The sequence below is a fragment of the Macrosteles quadrilineatus genome, unplaced genomic scaffold (assembly GCF_028750875.1).
Source record: "Macrosteles quadrilineatus isolate MER2022 unplaced genomic scaffold, UCM_ALF_1.0 Scaffold_4__1_contigs__length_99947679, whole genome shotgun sequence".
NCBI classification, from domain to species: Eukaryota; Metazoa; Arthropoda; class Insecta; order Hemiptera; family Cicadellidae; genus Macrosteles; species Macrosteles quadrilineatus.
Window position 1 is genome coordinate 55,581,203 of NW_026542597.1, and position 14,015 is coordinate 55,595,217.

At 32.3% G+C, this 14,015-nt stretch overlaps 1 protein-coding gene and 2 non-coding genes across 5 annotated transcripts in view; all 3 read left to right on the top strand.

Annotated features, from left to right (window-relative positions):
• The window catches only part of LOC128991297 (uncharacterized), a 430,235-nt gene that overhangs the window by 294,388 nt on the left and 121,832 nt on the right, over positions 1–14,015 (top strand). The window lies entirely within an intron of this gene.
• On the top strand, positions 6,700–6,772 carry Trnak-uuu (transfer RNA lysine (anticodon UUU)). Its single transcript has one exon. It is a non-coding gene; the product is annotated as a tRNA-Lys (tRNA).
• On the top strand, positions 8,374–8,446 carry Trnak-uuu (transfer RNA lysine (anticodon UUU)). Its single transcript has one exon. It is a non-coding gene; the product is annotated as a tRNA-Lys (tRNA).

A 14,015-nucleotide genomic window follows, 5' to 3' on the forward strand; every position in this document is an offset into this window, starting at 1 on the left:
TTCCTCTATTACTCTGAATAGTCTCGTTACATTTACAAACGAGATTTAAACGTTGTAATTTAGTCTAATTAGTTTTCGTAATAGTTAAACATAAAACATTTACTTGTTGGTAATGTTAAGTTTAAAAATTGTGTTCGAAGGTATGACTTATTGCTTGTGTTATCGTATTTGGATTGTTAGTAGTCTAATGGTTACTTGCTACAAATTTGCTTTCACCTAAAGTTGTCTTGCATATTTCCCTATTCTGTTCCCAACTTTTCATCTCTCCACAAGGTTCCTCAACCACAGTTTCGGTCGTCCACAGCATATGCCTATGCTAAAGCATATTGTCTTTTTTAAATTCAGCTTTTAAATTAGTTCGTGTAAACCTTTATTGTGTTTTGTGCTGATTATTTATTTATTTAACGCTTGGTTATTGTATTTTTTAACTTGTGGTAAAAATAAGTGTTTAGGATTATATGTTTAATTTTAACTTTTACTCTCACTCTCTGGCTAAGTCCGGCCAGACAAGCGCATTCTTCTGGTTGGGTGGGCCGGTTTTGTTGAGCTGGAAAATCAAATAACGCTCGTGTCAACACATGAGACTGGAGTAGATTGAGTGAGCTCACTGCCAAACATTGTGGTTTAAACATTTTTGATACTGATTTAAAAATTAGTTACAGTTAATTCAACTAAGTGTAGATCACGTTTAATGGTTTTCCGGTAAAAACTTCGTACTAGCTGCAAGAAATGTAGGTCTCCTTGTGGTTTCCTTTTTATACCTGAAATCAAAAGTTGATTATGTCATTTTAACATAAAAAAGCACACATTTATAATTTAAGTTGGGCCTTTGAAGTACAGTAATGTATAATTCACGAGAATAAATAACATATGTAGGCAATTAATAAATTTGTATCTACAATATATGACGTAAATGCGATGGTGAAGGTTACTGCGGTTTCTAGAGTGGTTTACTTCAAGTAGGTCTGAAAGTTTTAAGTGAGTGAAAGTTGTACTTTTGTTCCGTGATATCCACTTCAAACTCAACAAACCGAATTTTCGTCTTAGATTGCCCATCTTTCCGCCGGTTGCCATCTAATAAACCATTAAAATTTAATGAAATGAATATCAACTCAAAAATATATTTTGTATTTTCTAAAAGTTTTAACACTTTGGTTCAAACTGAGCAAATTTTTCAACCCGATTCGAGTATCACAACGATATGCTTATAACACGACAAATAATTTACTCCTTACAGTGATTTTAATTTCAATTTATAACATTGTTATTTTCAGCCTCTTTACTTCTACAAATTGCTGTTTACATACGTATTCTAATTTACATGATATATATAAAGAATTTATTACATCGCCAAAGAATTTCTGCAAAAATATCTCGCAGAGTGGAATTAAAATACACTCCATAGTTTCATAGAATACAAGTTATCATACAAGTACAGCAATAAAGTGTTGCTACAACTTTGCTGCTTAGTATAAAATTACTGTGAAGAAAGTTAATTGCATAATTTAACCTTTTATTGGTACGTTAGAATAAGATAGCGTTAATCACGCTCAAGTTTTATAATTAAAACTTTTCACTTGGAGAGAAACTTTTGTTGAGTTTTGTTTAGTCATTGGCAAAATTACCCCATAACAACCCTCTCCGAACTTTATGTCGTTAATTTTGTGCATTGTTAAAAATAAATCGTATTTTTCAAAAACACTTTTTACGATAACTTAAGTTAGTTATAACGTAAAATTGTTCAAAAATGTTTTTGAAAACTGCGATTTACTCAAGGTGTTAAAAGAGTTTTTGTTATTGAAATGTTGCTCGATCACTGTCATGCGCCTTCTTTGTTCTCATATATTTACATTTTACTCTAATAATATTGCAATCGCGTATTATTGCGTGAGTATAACAACCATACTAAGTTTTTCCATGTTTTGTTATTACCATAGATTAAACATGAGGAGTATGTTTAATTTATGGTATTACTGAGTTACAATCGATAGTGACCACCAAGGACCGAATGTAATACTGTTCATCTAGATGTCAAATTAATCACCCTCGGGTTAAAAATCCTCATTTCAAAATTGAAACATTTTCTGGAAAAGGTGTACTAAACATTAAGGATATATCTTAATTCATAATCATACTAAGAAACATTTTAGTGATGGAATGCATTTTTTTCAACGACATTTGCATAGAGCTCACGAGTAAATATAATTCCAGTTACTCCCATGGAAGTTGTAGATTTCGCGTGTCTTAACGTCTTAATTAAAATGTTGATGACCATTAACTAGGGCAATTAAGATCTTCTCTAGAAGAACACTTCATTAGGCCTTTCACTTTTACACAACAAACTAGTCTTAAGCTTTATCTTCAGTGACGAGTTTTAATATCAACAAAATATATAAGTAACATAATTATCTTAGAAGATTCCTTTACTATAAATCCCCATGAATATTATTCTGTGAAATCCCGTTTGCATTATACTTTTGCAATTGCCAGTAATTGCTATAATATAATATAATAATATAATATAATAACCAATTAAAATTTCCAAGTTTTACAGGCAAGGCAAATGGAATCGAAAAGTCAAATTTAACTAACGATTATATAAAAAATGAAGGAATATTAGTTTATAAATGTTAAGAGATTATGTTAAAATTTAATTCTAAAACGCAACAGATTTATTTCCAAAACTGAAACATAAGCTCATGCTACTAATCTACGACGAATTCCAACGATACACTTGGTATCCATTTGAAAACACAAAGCTGTAAGGTCTTTACAACAATCTTTGCCGTATTAGAGACTTAACTTTATTACGCTCTTTACAATTTATTGCACAGCTTTGCTGCTACTATCTTGAGACAAATCAAGTAAAATGTTCAAGCCATATTCTACTTTAGCTGTGTGGCTACACTACTCATCTAGTCATCAGAAGATGGAAGGTTTTATCCTAAGAAAAGTCAGTAGCTTTTTCATGGTTCAAAACTGGACGCAGCATTTTTAATCATTAGACTTTGAAGACTGTATACATTCCTGGCAGTAGAACTACGCTAGCTGATATTGGTCAGTTACAAAGCTGCATGCTCATTCATTCAACAATAGATTAAAGGAAACGCTCAACCTCCACTCTTCTTCCACTTAAATTATGACTGTTGTCGATGTCACCATAGATCTTATCTAATACCATAAATTGTGAATTAGGTGTAACATATTTGGCGGATATCCATGCAGATTAACTTGATTTTTGAAGAGGTTTTTATGAACATGTCTTAAATGTTTATATTAAATCAAATCAAAATGTTTGTTATGTAGTATACTTGAAAATAGCTGGTTTTATCAAAGTGCTCACGATTCGTAATATAAAAATAGCAATTACTTTTTAATATATATCTGAACATGATAGCAATAGGTCTTGCCCTATTTGAAGATATATGTATTGTTTAGCTTAGCCTTTCAAATTTGTTATTCTTGGATGGCTCGAATGGAACCAGAAGGTAGCCTAGTAACAATATTAACGTAAAAAATAGCTTTTGAAAAGTAAGAAGTGTCAAAGTTCGGAAGGATATTTATTGACTCAAATTGAATGTCGAAATGTTCAAAGCCCCTTCGCCTGAGAGTTGTGATATTCATTGTTTTCCCTGTGAACATTTTAGTTTGCAGTATATTTGTCATGAGAAAACTGCGTTCTCTTTTATTTAAAAAATAAGTTGTATAGGTTTGGAAAGTGTTAAAAATTACGAGATCTACGTGTTTTACAAAGTTATGCATTGTTGCTTTTGCTTATTAACATCAAATAGATTGTATTTCCTTTGTTTTTATTTAAGTTACAGTCATTGGTATTACTAGTTTTCCTGGATCTAGAACCTTCCAAGAATTCCGAAATGTCTTAAAACTTTTTACTAATCGTGATCTGTAATTTTAATCTCGCAAATCACATAGATTTACTTCTTTTACTATTTTTACACATCTTCAAAGCAAGCCACATAATTCTTGTACATTAAGTCAAATTGAATATTTATAATAAATAAAATCTATTTATATATTAATCACAATTTTGTTACAGTACAATCGAGGTGTGACCTTTCGCAATATTTTATCTGCGTTTTAACCTTACAATGTTGCTATTTAAGGTCAGAAACCGTCCCAGATTTCTAATATCAGCTTGACATTTAGCTTCACTAAGACAATGCCTATAAACAAAGCAGTCTATTGTTACTAGGGGCTTAATAGTCGAACTGAACTAAGCTGGGATTAAATTGGACCTACAGTAACAACTTTTACAAGAAAGTCAAGTGATGGAAAAATACAATAAATTAATTTATATTACTACAAGCTAAGATTTTAAAAAGTTATAACTTTTTTAGGCCTAATAAGCTTATCTATAATATTAAAACGAAACAGGGGTTTTTTATTTCACGATTCTGAATCAACCACTTGACGGATTTTCGTGATTTTTGTGTTGAAAGACAGATAATTTTGAGAACTAGGGAATGTCGAAGCCATAATTTTAGTTTAGGGTTTCAGTTTTTTAGAAATTAAATTTTAATTTTTAAAAAGTCTAGCAGCCGACGCTAGCAATTTAAAGTATTTTCAATGCTGGTTTAACTAACAGCTGGTTTATAACTGTCATTGAAATGTTTATGTTACGAGTTGTTTGTTTACAAAAATATTGTTCGTTGGTGTTTGCCTACACACTATTTCACTTTAAAATGCAGGTAGTTGTCCCCTACCGTGAAGGATCAGGAAATGTGTTATTTTGAACTAAACATCTCAAACACTTGCGTTTAATCAAGTTTTGTCGTAAATGCAATCTCTGTACGGTAAGTATTTAGTTTATGCATTGCAAATTTCAACTCATATTTGGGAAATATTGTGTTAATTGTTTAAGATATAAGTGGTTTACGTGTTGATACTTCTTTTTCTGTATGTTTGAATGTGAGTATGTCGGCATGGTAAAATTTTGGTTAGTAATGAAAGCGTCAATCGGTGTAGTAGGTCTCTATAAAACTGTTAAATAAACTGCAGCAGAAACCAAAGTCAACTTATACCATACCAACTATCCCCGTAGTACTGGTGATTCAGAAACTTGGGAACTGACCAAAGAACCGAAAAACCTTAATGCTGGGTTAGATAATAAAGTGCAGAGAAAATATACAGACCAGTTAAAGATAACGACCCGGAGGTCGAAATAAAAAAGAACAGAGAGCTAAGAGAAATGTGTTAACACCCAAATATAGGGATGTTTTCCAGAAGTAGGTAAAGCTTTGATGGACAGGCTCTGCATAACCTTTTAAAAAGTATATTCCAAGGAGTACCACACGATAGACGGGAAATATCAAGTTATGAAATGCATCCTCAGACTTGGATCTAAATTTTGAAGAGGCAGGTGATAGAAGAGAATCCTCATAAAAGTTTCAGTGGTCACGGAGGTAAGATAAGGTACGGTAAGTACATAAGTAGTACAGTATGCAATTAGAGGTGGCATGTAGCTACTCTACTCAAAACCAGTGTGAATCGGTCGCCAATCTCACTACAAGATTTCTCAAATCGACACAAATGCTGTTTTATGGTAAAATTATCGGATTTAAAATGCATATCACCATATTTTAGGTCTATATTCGAATGGAATAAAAAGGTGGTCACGTTACATTTGTTTATAAGGTGATCTTCCCTATTAAAACTGCCAGAATTTGTGTCTATGCGTGTAAACTAGATGTTCTGAATTATTCCGTTTTATTTGACAGCTCGATTCCCGTACGTAGGACGGGCCACCAGCTCGTTTTATACTATTTTGATTCTGCCATATAGTTTTTTTAGTATTCGTGGTTAAATAACGGGAAAGATCGTTGCCTTATTGATATATCTACAGTAGTGTAGAAGACAGAAAGTTACAGCTCAAAGTCAACTTCCGACACTCCGGATAACGTCATTATAGGCTTCATTGGTAATTGACGGAATTCTAACCCGTATCACCAGGACAAAAGTTTTCAGTTTTAATCACTATACCAATCAGACGTATAAGATACATTGTGTTTTATGGATGAGTGTACTACTTAACACTTATACTACACTTATCACTTATCACTTATAACACTTATTACTTTGTGTTTTATACTTAATTCGGAAGTCGATTTTCGTAGAACTTTTAAGCATGCAGTTGGATAAGGTTTGTAAAAATGTGTTATTTACCTAAATTTGAAAATAAAATGCTGCCTAAAACTTTATGTAGAAGTACTGCTGTAAATACTTCACAGATTTTAAATATTAAAAAGGTAGCTAATTTAAAATTGATCTCTACGTAACATACTTCTTTATGTATGCAAAATTATATTAAATAAAGGAATTTGTTTAGAGATTTGGAAAAGGTAAAGCACGGGAAAACAATGGGAAATAAGAGAGGTATACTCAAGAGACATGTATCTTATCTGTGGAAAGATTCAAGGTAAAAACATATTCCTTTTGAGGTTGCTTCAGTGAGTTATCATTTAACAGTGATTTAAATTGTTCTTATTACGACTATTACACCAACTTATGACATAAAACGTCAAACATTCCAAAACTACAGCAGCATTTTTATCAAATTTCCAAATCGTCTACATCTAGTATGGGAACTGTTAGTTCTTTTAACTGTTTCCCTAATCCGTCTGCGATATTGGCAGTTGGCGTATTCGCCGGCGTTTCTGTTATACATCGATTACATCATAAGCCCGGATAGCTCAGTCGGTAGAGCATTAGGCTTTTAACCTAAGGGTCCAGGGTTCAAGTCCCTGTTCGGGTGGAAACTTTTTCGTGAGTAATTCAACGACTGGAATGAAAATATATTAACTTTTTATGAGTTACGTCCAATAATAAATAATATTTAAATCGATTCAAAATTCATTTTATGCTTAGTTGGCTATCATTTTGTATGGAAGAGCAGTAATAAATGTAGAGATTTTTTTAACATTAAATTAATTTTTGAAATGAATGTCCACACATAAGATTTTTGAGGTTGATACTTCACGCTATGTATACTAAGCTTTTTATGGGGAGAAAAATCTAGACTTTGAAATTAAACGGATTTACACTAAAAAAAATCTAATGTATTGTGATCTTGGTTCCCAACGTAATGAAATAAAACTAATGCTTTTTAAATAGTTTTGTTTTACAAATCAGTTCACATGAAAATGGTTTCTCATTAAGTTAAATTAAATCTTGAGTTATTTGCTATCAGCTTCCTGGTTTTCAGGAAGTTAGTCTTTGTATCACTCTATACTCTGTGCCCGAAGCACTTTAATTGCTGCAGTTCAATTAATCGCTCGCTTTATAGAGTAAAGCAAGTTTAATTGAATTTATCTCTTTTAAATTTGATAGAATCGATTTTATTTTGTGAATTATTGGTATCAGAGGGAACCCTGTTGTAAATGGGGGACTTCATTTGTATTTTTCATACAAATGACCCTTATTTTACAAATGGTGATTAACATTGAAATTTCTTACAGTGTGTATTCTTTGTGATGGATTCATATCTTAAAACCTATATTTACTCTTGGTCATCTTTATTTAGATAGCTTTGGAATTTCAATATTGCATCCTTTACGAACCCTTTAGGGAATTTTGAGCGCCTGTCTTCCAAAAATTGCACTGCTAAATTAAAATTGTCTGAGAACAAAACTTATTTTTAATAACTTATTAAACATGTGTCAACGATAATAGTTAAGTTATTCGGAAGGTAATAATCTTTATTTTAATCATTCAGTAAAGTTCTTTCACTGGATTTTTAGATACATAAAAATGAGTGTTTAAAGTTAAGAGTTATGTATAAGTGGCTATTTACATTTTGAAAATGTAAAACTTTGTAAACTTTATACTCTAGTTTGAGCAATGTATGTTGTAAAATGTATTTAAAAATACAGTGAAAGAACTTTACTGAATGATTGGGAGTAAATTAGTAGCATTTTTGCTAGTAATAAATAAGAGTAGCTTTTTAGGAGTAGTTTTGGAAAAAATCTACACAACAAGATAACAATCGAAATACAGTACAATTTCGACTAACTACAAAAGGATTTAAAAACAATTTTTGTTAAATTTATCATTTAGCAAAGACTGTCCTAATATCCGGTTTCAGACTTGTGAAGTGTACTTTTTCCTTAGTAAAGCTTGGTCACCAGACATTATTTAATAGATCCGCCGACATCGTCTTAAATATGTATAGAATCGAATGGGCAAGCTAACACACAGTATGATCAAACACTTGCTTCGCGAGAGACGAAGATAGCAGCCAAATAGAGATTACAGTTGTTATAGCATCCACTCTACGTTGTTGACGTCATCGAGTCTCAGCTGTGCGCGTGCGAGCGCCAGAGAGCGTTTTGTATAATAACATCTGTCACGGTCAGAGCCCGGATAGCTCAGTCGGTAGAGCATTAGGCTTTTAACCTAAGGGTCCAGGGTTCAAGTCCCTGTTCGGGCGAAATCTTTTTGTCTACTATTATTGTTGACATTAGCTTTCCTTAAAATAGATTAAACAATTTATTTGCCTATAAATATTTAAGATTTGTTTTGTTGCAAATCGATTTATAACAACATTTTATCGTACTATTAGGTGAATATTGGCATCAAATATCGCCATTTTAATTCTCAAAAGCCACATCGTGTTTTATTCAATGCTGTTCAGTAACTTATATATTTTACTTCTAAACATTTTAAATATTGTGATTGTGATTCATTGAAATATGCCTATATCCAGTTGCCAATGAGTTCTGTGATATTAGTTTCCTTTTTTCAAATTAAAGGGTAAGATTGAAAAAGTAATAATTTACTCATATTTACCACGCTACTCATATTAGTCCTACGCTAAATGCAGTTTTGGGATAACGTTTTTGTAGGGCATCAGTTGGTTACATTATTTTGTTTATCTCTTTCAAGAAATCTCGCAAATTGTCTAGAAAATAAAATAGCGTAATACAAACTCAAATCTATCGATACAAATTTAAGAAAAATGTCATGCTTTCTCAGGATGTTCTTCTATTTTGAGTGTTAAATTTCAAAAGTTATTAATATTCCCAGTTCAGTACGTTTTGTGATAAAGACATTGTCAAAACAGGTTCCAATTGAAATCAACTGGTTTTAATCGCCATAAACTCTTCGTTATAGAAGTAATGCTGTAATAATTTTCTCAAATACCAAATATGAGCTTGTGCCAAAGTCTTGATGTCGTACGATGCTGTGCGTACAAAATACAGAATTTCAATTTAGAATATACCTTGGATCTAACCTGACACAACCCTCCCTGAAATAACTTAATCCTAAACAAAAACTATGGATAATTTTAACACTTCAGGCAACCTAAAAAAGGCGTATATGTTGTCGTAAAAGGGAAAAGGTCCTAGCCTTAAATTAAGGCTCACATATTTAGAAAAAAGTATATGTCTATACTCTATTTCGCTCACAGCTAGATTCAAAGCCATAATATACTGACAATGTTGTCTTAACAATAACATCTACCGACTTTTAATGTGTAAGCTTTAGAGATTTATTATAGTTATCCAACCAACAATCCCTTTTAAATGTGCAAATGAAGAGAAGTTACAAGTAAAACTGGCAACAATGACAATACATGCCATTTGAACTATTTCCCTTGTACTGTTTATTGTTTTTAGGTATAGTGACAACGATAACTGAAGACTTTGTTATGACGCTGTATAGTATACTATGTATAGTGAATTTTAATTATTTTTTTACCTCCCTCTAACCTATTTTCCAAATATGCTTACGTAATAAAGTTAAACGATTGCTTACCCTTTGGGATGATAAGCAAAGGGTAAATCCCACTTGTAAAATTTCTCTTTGAATCAGGGAAAGTAATTTTAATGCTAATAACGTCCTTTAATTTTACCTGACTTAAAACACATAAATTGTGCTTTATATTATTCACAATAGGATTGTCTGAGAAGTCAGCTTGCCGTATATAAAGACAATAGTAATCATAGTGTTTTTGACTATGTATAATGGATTTAGATTATTATCTCTAGTGCCTTACAACTACAACTTGCAGAATTACGATTTTGCTTATCTTTAATTGTTTTAATTTTTACAGGTGAGTGGACGTAAACAATACTGAGTGCAGACTATTTACAACTAAGGTAAGGTAAAAATTATTAGGTAGGCTTAAACGCAGTATACTCTACCTACTTGTAAAATGTTAAGAGAAGTTTCAACCACGACAATTGTCCTATGTATAATTTAACAAAATGGGTTAGTACTTTGCCGATAGTTACACATCTGTGTGGTACAAAGATGTGTACATACATTACTTTTCAACATAATTCCATTGGGTATTAATTTTACCAAGAGCAAAGTTACGGTTAGTAAATAGTCCGAGATTAAACACAAAACTGGTTAATCTTGATAACAACGAGTAAGGTTGTTTTATTAGCCATGGGGGAATCGCATATCATTCCGTTATGTAACCGTGATTTTTACCTCGGACCCTTTTTCCAGAAGATTTGGATTGTTCAATACGACGCATTGACGTGTTTATCCGTACAACCTAAATCATGTTATTTTGATTTTTTTGTTATTTTTAAGTTAAAAACTTATACCATAGATGAAGTACCTTCTTGTTTTCGATTTTACAACCGGTTCGAACTATAAATATTGCAGCAAAAGTTTCACTTAACCACTTAAGGAACTCTCTTCTTAACTTCTAACATTTTGGGATGTTTAACTGACGATGAATATTTACCCCAAGTAAAAAGTACTTTAATATGACAAAAACAAGAATTTAACTTTTTTATTTTAGAATAATATGAATTCCAAACGAAAAGTTAATAAAAACCCGTGGTAAAACGAAACACAAATAAGAAACGTTTTATGATAAAAGGTAGGATATAAAAAGTTTAAAGTGTTTAGAATTAACTAAAATAAATCTCCTCTCAAAGGTACTCACAAACTGCAATGAAAGTCCAAGTTGAGAATAAACTATCGTTTTAAATCGTAGATTCGCCAAGTTTCAAACTTTTCTCTTCTGGTGTATTGGTTTGGAGAACATTCCAAGCTGAGTGCATAAAAGCATAAAATCACAGTTCTGTATTGCCTTCTATATTGCTTTTTTACTATTTGGATGCTGTGTTTATATTTTACATTCCGAAATACATATTTTGTTAGTTTTTTGATGTTGCGGGTTTATTGCTCGCAATGTTGTATCTTACACATGTCTAATGTCATAGTTTATAACGAATATTATTAAAGTTGTATCAAACGTTAAACTATAAATGTAAAAAGCGTTCAAATTACAAAAGGTGTAATTTTGTTTTGTAATTATTGATTAGTTATTTCGCCTAGCTGTTTTATAGCCTTTAGACTCTTTCTTAGATAAAATGCTTATTTTCTTACCTTCAGTTTTTCATAAAAATATTGATTCTCTCAACATGCGTTTTAAGGTCTATACATTTTGCAAGCTTTGGCAATGTTGTGCTTGCAACGAACCTAGTGACCAGCATTTTGATAATACATTTTTGAGGTAAATGTGCCTTTGAGGTAAATATATATTTTTGCTATAAGATAGCAATACAAATATGCCTATCTTTTTAAATTATTCACTTACATCAAATTAAATGAGTATTTTTTAAACTTTGGGTTAGTTTTATTTTTAGTTAACTGAATTTATGGATTATTTAAGAGCAGAGTATCGGATGGTTTTGTGCCCTCTGATTAGTGTTATGTCATTCAGTTAAACCTAAAAATACATTTCGCTGTGGATACGCTAGATAACAACCCTAAAATATAGTCCGGAATGAATTTGTTAAATACATAAGCCCAACAAATTATAATCACTACTCCATCGTAATAAATGTCGAAGAAAAATTGCAATGCATTTCGAATAAGCTCTGAGTGGTTATTTTAAATGTATTTAAAAAGATAAGCAATGCTGTCAATGATTATATATTTGACTAGCTTGCCCCGTCGGGGCTTTGCTCACGAAAAGTTAAGTTAAACATATGTGACCACTTAAGGTTTGCTAAGAGAGAACTTCTTCATTTACAACAATAACTGTCCCACTACCAGGAGCTTCGGACTGCTCACTCTAAAACCACCTACACATATTTTTTTGTTAGAAAACAAATTATTACTGTATGTCCTATTATAAAAGCTGTTGTAATGTTTACTTAAATGTCTATGTCTGTAATAGCCCAAATATTTAATATCACGAGCAATATCGTCTTCACTTTGGTTAAATCACACGCTTACAGGCATATTCTTATCTCAAAATTCCTTTCGGGCTCTGCCCCCGTGGCTCAATAGTTTCCCATGTTAACCTTATGAGTATTCATATTTAATGGGAATTAAAGAATTTAGTCAACTGTTTCAACTAAGAAAGTTGATTCTATGATATGATATGCAAAAGCATTAAAAAGTTATAAGATTTTATAAGGTTGCAGCAATATTTTTTTTCATTTATGAAAACTAATTTGAACTAAGCAGCTACAAAAAACTGTGATACGCAATGATGACTGTCAAAGTATGATTGTTTACAATTATGTTTTTAATTTCATGAATAATTTGTGATATTTTGCGAATTTTTGATATTTTTTTTCCCTACCGTTGAGGTGAAGTGGTAGAACATTATGGCTATGGTAGATGTGCAATACTATTTCTTTTCTAGGACGTTAGGCACAAGCCCAGAATTGTTTTTTCATATAACTTCAGGCTAGACCTAGAGGTTACGGCATTATCACTCATATAAAATCCATTGGTGATTTGGTGGTATTTGAACCCGGGACCCCAGGAACCGGAGTCCCGTGCTCTAACCACTATACCTTATAAAGGGTGCGCCAAAATAACCTGACAGTTTTTAATGATAAATAACTCAAGCAAAAAATACAATTTTATATATTAAATAATGTAATATTGTACACACTACTATGCCATTTTCACTTATGAAAAATTATATCACTTAGGTTACGTCCTTCTCCTAAACGTAGGCTTCCCAATTTTTTGTGTGCATATTTGCAGTCACCTTCGCCTGATGAATAGAAACAATCTCTTCCCAGATACAGTGCTTGATTTCAGGGATGGTTCGAAATTTCGAAACAAACACTTTGCTTTTTAAGTATCCCCATAGCCAACTTAGTCACACGAAATTAAGTCTGGGGATCGAGCTGACTACAGCCCATCACCAAACCAAGAGATCACTTTACCGGGAAAGAGTTCACGCAAAACTGTCATTGAACAATTGGCTGTGTGACAAGTTGCGCCGTCCTGTTGAAACCATGTGTTGTCATGTGTATCTCTCCTAACATTCGCAGTTGTGGAACCAAAAATCTCCTCAGTATTTCCACATAGCGTTCCGAGTTTACAGTGATGGGGGAAGTTCCCACTTTCGTCCTCAAAAACATATGGTCCGATGACTCCAAACAGTGCCCCACCACACTAGACAGTAACTTTCTTTCGACGAAGTGATGTTTTACCAAACATAACCTAAAAATGGCATAACATAAGCAATCCTTCACTACAACAATGAGGTCTCTAGCTAGTATAACAACTGACTTATTACAAAACAAAAACCGTCAGGTTTTTTTGGCGCACCCTTTAGTATACTGTAAATTTAAAGAAACAAATTTGATCAAACTGTGTCTTCCCCCATTGCAAACGCAAAGCTTGATTATAACTGCATTAAGCATTTTATACTTATATGCCAGCCCCGTACGAAGAACGGGTACTCTGCTAGTTGATAGCATAAAATTAAAAATGATTCACCCGTTCAAATGTAAACATTAAACAAATCTTTTCTCCATAAATATAACATGGAAACTTTAGAGACAACTGGGGCAGAGCCCTGACGGAATTTCTTGAAAACTCTTCTTATTGCACACCTAGAGACTAATTAGAATCTTTATGCCAATTCCTGAGTCCTTATGGTTAGTACTTTTTGAGATACAGTGATCAGTGAGTCAGTGAATGGTATTTTACTTTTATAAGTATAGAAGATAGATTTCATGAAATTACGAAGGGTGGAAAAGGGTCTTGGAAGAAGAGGT